The sequence below is a fragment of the Aplysia californica genome, unplaced genomic scaffold, assembly GCF_000002075.1.
Source record: "Aplysia californica isolate F4 #8 unplaced genomic scaffold, AplCal3.0 scaffold00068, whole genome shotgun sequence".
NCBI classification, from domain to species: Eukaryota; Metazoa; Mollusca; class Gastropoda; order Aplysiida; family Aplysiidae; genus Aplysia; species Aplysia californica.
In genome coordinates, this window is record NW_004797338.1 from 642,052 (window position 1) to 647,158 (window position 5,107).

The following is a 5,107-nucleotide window of genomic DNA, read 5'->3' on the forward strand; positions in this document are numbered from 1 at the left end:
TCTCTCTCTCTCTCTCTCTCTCTCTCTCTCTCTCTCTCTCTCTCTCTCTCTAGCTCGATCGCTCACTCGCTTGCGCGCACATGCGTGCTCGTACATGTACATTTTTTTGTATGTACGCTACTAATCTGTGACTGTGAGCGTATCTGTACACATGAGCTTTTTCGCTTTTTCTATGTACGTGTACGTGTATTAGAATGAAAAACAGGGCTCAACATAGTACGGGTGTTTTCATGAAGTGACTTAAATATTCAACCGAAACTGGAAAATTCCGCGTTTATTCTGACAACAGAAAAAAATCCGTCGTATTGAAATGAATTGTATCTTTGTATTTTAAATCTGTAATGAAATATCTATCAGAGACAGACCATCTAATATATCGTCTACACACAAACAAAGGTGAATCTATATATTTATAACAAAATAATATAGGCTATTCACAGATCCATTACTTTAATTTACGAGATGGGGCCTACAGATTATAACAGGCGTCTCCGTAAACAGGTTATTATAACGGTGAATTAAACTGATGCCTGATCAAATGAATTAGAAATCTAGGATGCTATGTTCGGGCCCATTGCCAGTGTCATGCTACAGTTTTATTTGTTTGCTGTTGTTGTTTTTTTCATCCAGTTGACCACCTTCGTCGGCATCGTAAACAAGAGAAAATGCAGTGACAAAATTGCGACATAACTAATGTACAACGCAGTAAACCTAGGCGGACAGCGCACATGCACGTCTTCATGTACATGTAGGGCCTTTCATGCTGTGCATTGTGCTCAGACACGACCGCCTCGACGCTACCACGAATGCTTGTGATAATCTAAAAATACATTATTAATGCTCATGCTTTGGCAGCGTGCCAGGCATGAAGAAACTTTAAAAACTGTTCTGCGTAGACTTCTGGTCTTCCCATAGTTTGCCTCCAATAATAAAACGATAACTTTTTTAAAAGCAAATCAAATGTTCCGTAGAATGATAATATGTAATTATGAAATTGTGAATGTTAGGCTTATGTATCCGTGTTAGTTATTGCCTGAAACAAGTACCCGTTAAACACCTATGTTTGGGAAGGCGGGATGGGAGGGAAAGGGGGGAGGAGAGGGGGGGTGAGATCGATCTCTATAATTACTGCGTAGCCTATTCATTTATTGGATCGTAGTTCCCTGCAGGGTGTCTCGCCTGAATCAAATAAAAGTTGCTGTGTATAATAACGCTTACCCCACAGAATTTACATAAATGTAAATGAACGAATTAACAAATTACGCGACACAAAACGGAATTGAACCAAGTAGAGATTTAAAAACTGTAAATCTTTCTACTATTTTACATCTCCATCGACACAATTTAGTTCAGTTTGGAGGCGTACGCTGCTTCTATATCATATATTACCATTCATGATGTCTACCTCACCATGGTGCCATAGCCAAATTCTACTAAATCTACTACTACTACTAGATTAGAAAGAATGAAAACCTATATTACATCTCGGAACAGGACCAGGGTGTTCGTCTGTTGTGGGTTGAGTGTGTATGTGCAACTTACGCGCACTTGTGGTTGTTTGTCTGGGTGAGTGAATGAGTGGGTGGGAGATAGATAGATAGATAGATAGATAGATAGATAGATAGATAGATGGGGAAAACTTGTGTGTGTGTGTGTGTGTGTGTGTGTGTGTGTGTGTGTGTGTGTGTGTGTGTGTGTGTGTGTGTGTTAACTGACTGATCTGTTTTATCATACACACATACATACACACATACATACACACACATACACGCACACACACATACACACACATTCACGTATTATGTATAGCTGGATGAACGGACTCAAAAGAAGTGATCGTCAAGTCATTGTGGAACCAGTGCGCACTGCTTGTGAACGGAAGCCTCACTTGTTTATAATACCGTCTTAGAAGACGGACTTTCCCATGATTAGATTAAAACGAAACTAATGAAAAACTGAAAATTAAATTACAGTGACTTCAGACTTCTTAACATAACCGTGCACCCTTTAAATGATTCTGATCCACCGTTATTCTTTTTCTCAAATTCGAAAGGTGATTCGGAAGTTTTAAGCGACTAAAGTGACGAACGTACACAAATATGATATAGATCTAGATCTCGATCTGGATATTATATATACAGGTACAATAGTGCTGTTAACAGGCACGATCAGCAGGCAGACCCTTTCATGGATCCTGATGAGGAGAGAAGAGCAGCTATGGCATATTGTGCTTCCTGCAACGATGCCTTCTCCAACCAAGTAAATATATAATAATATTATAGAAGCATGACATCACGGGGCGCGTACCCTTTGCATTTCAGCAGCCAGGGTAAATAAGATTCACTGAGCCTTAACGGCCACATACTACTGGATTTTAGTGAAACACTTCAGTGGCTCTCAACGTATTCCGTGGTACCAGTGTGCAATTTTATTATGTGTGTTCCCTTTGTCATATGCAACAGGTGACGCTTTAATTTTAAGCATTCTCTCCAGTCGCAACTTCGAAGTTAATGGCAGCATACCAATGGTAAGCAACCACGCAGCAGGATGGATCGCAAAGTCGGTGCACTTCAATAAAAAAAATAATGCAACTTACAAAGACACACTGAAAACGTCTCTGACGGAATTCAACATAAATATTTCAACATGGGAGATCCAAGCTGCTGACAAACCCAACTGGCGAGCAGTAGTCACAGTGGGCTGCAAGCAGGGGCGGCACGTGGGGCTAAAAAGTGGGCGTGCACAATTAGGCAACAGGAGGTTGAAGATAGTCAAGGGCATAGTAAATGGGATGCTAGGATCTTTGGGTTGGTGAAGGGGGGCTTTATGCTTTTATTTTCATTCTTTTTACTGGTTGTTTTGATTTCTAGAACTAAATCTGTTTGTTAGCTTAACCTCAATTTCTTTATCCTGCATTGGAACTGAACACTCGAGTAATAACTTTCACCATTCCACTACAAAACCATTCAAAGACACAACACAGAGGGCGGTGACTTAAGTATGTCACGTTCACCTCCCTCGGGTTCACGGTCACAGAGTCGCTTAAAATAGTGGCAAGACAATTAACCAATCACAATTCACTTGAGCACTCCGCTGGATTGCTCCGGGGATCACATTGTTATAATTTTGGCATTGAATAGGCTAGGCTAGTGTACAGGCTATCCCGTTTATTTTTAGACTGCCTACTGTGGGCTATGTTTCGTGGGTGCACATTTGAGATGTGCCGTCTTGTTAATATTAATGTACCGCCAAACTCGCTACGAGTGTCGTCATAGCTAGGGTTATCCCAAAGAGCGATTTATAGGTCAGATAGCCGCAGTTGAATATTCTATTTCGTTTAGTTAAAGCGTGTGGACTTTGGCATGGCACAGTAGATGTTTTACGGCGCTTTTGACACATAAATTACAGTTACAGTGCCTGCGGGGACCTTGTGTTGATACATGTATTATATTTGGCTAGTGTTTGTTTCTGACTTCTTTTATTTCATGTTTGTGTGTGCTTTTCGTAATAGAACATTAAAAAATTTTGGGTGGCACTGCACGACCGTGCTCTATGGACGAAATATATGAGGCTTCATTAATAAGAAATACTGAAACCAGGAAAGAAGCCCGCAAGATGTGCACTACCACAACTGGAAGTGTTGCGTTTGAGTTCTCGAAATATGACAAAATTTCCAGTGCAAAATTGGTCTCATTGGTCGTAGCAGATGCCCCGATCATTTTATTCTTTAACTTGCGCACGCGCGCGCGATTGGTCTCATTGGCCATAGCAGATGCCCCGATCATTTTTAACTTGTGCGCACGCGCGTGCGCGTACGTGTGTGTGTACATGCGTGTGTGCGTTTGTATGATTGTTTGTTTGTGTGTGTGTGTGTGTGTGTGTGTGTGTGTGATCGTGTGTGTATGTGTGTGTAGGCTATATAATAATAATAATAATAATAATAATAATAATAATAATAATAATAATAATAATAATAACAACAATAATAATAATGGGAATTTATATACGCCTAGTTTCAAGAGCGCTGTGCAATGCAAAATTCAGACAAATTAATTTTTTTTAAATTGTGAGACCACTCAACAACAACAACAACATCATATAACAACAGCAACAACAATAACATTATTAACAATAAAATAAAAACAACAACAACAACAACACACGCATACACTCACGCACACACTTTAACACACACTCATACACTCACACACACACACACACACACACACACACACACACACACGCGCACACACACACACACACACACACACACACACACACGCGCACACACACACACACACACACACACACACACACAACTCACAGACCCACTGATGAATACAAAATTAATGGCAGAGGATATACAGTTGAACAAACATATTTTGATTTTTCTTAAAGTCTCTATGTCGTCCATGAGAATATAATACAGACATTATTCTTTTTGGGACAAGATTCCAAATTTTAGGGGCATATATATATATGATAGTGTTATTCGTTTCATCCATTAATTGTGGTTCGAAGCTTCATGTGCCGTACGTATGTGGGTATATGTGTGTGTGTGTGTGTATGTGTGCGTGTGTGTGTGTGCGTGTGTGTGTGTGTGTGTGTATGTGTGTGTGTGTGTGTGTGTGTGTGTGTGTGTGTGTGTGTGTGTGTGTGTGTCTCTCTCTCTCTCTCTCCGTGAGTGTGTGTGTGTGTGTGTGTGGTTTATTAAATAAAACAACCCCCCCCCCAAAACGAAAACAAAAACAAAACAAAAAACAAAACAGGCATGCATCAGTTTGTTGTTGTTGTTTTTTATGTTGGGTCTTCGTGTTTTTTTTCTCGTTTTTTTCTCTATTCTTTAGTACCGTATTTATATTATCGGCATTGGTCTTTTTTGTTTGTTCTAGTTTTCACTTCCTATATTGATATCACCTCCTTCCTCCATATACCCCTTTTCCATGTGTTTGAAGAGATACACATGATACCAACTTGTGAGTGCGCTGAATTCCGACATGGAAAGGTGGTTGTTAATAGCCTAGGCCTAATGGGCCTAAATAGGCCTAGGCCTAGGACCTAGGAAGGCAACTTGTCAGTTATTCATTTTAGCCCATATGAGAATGAG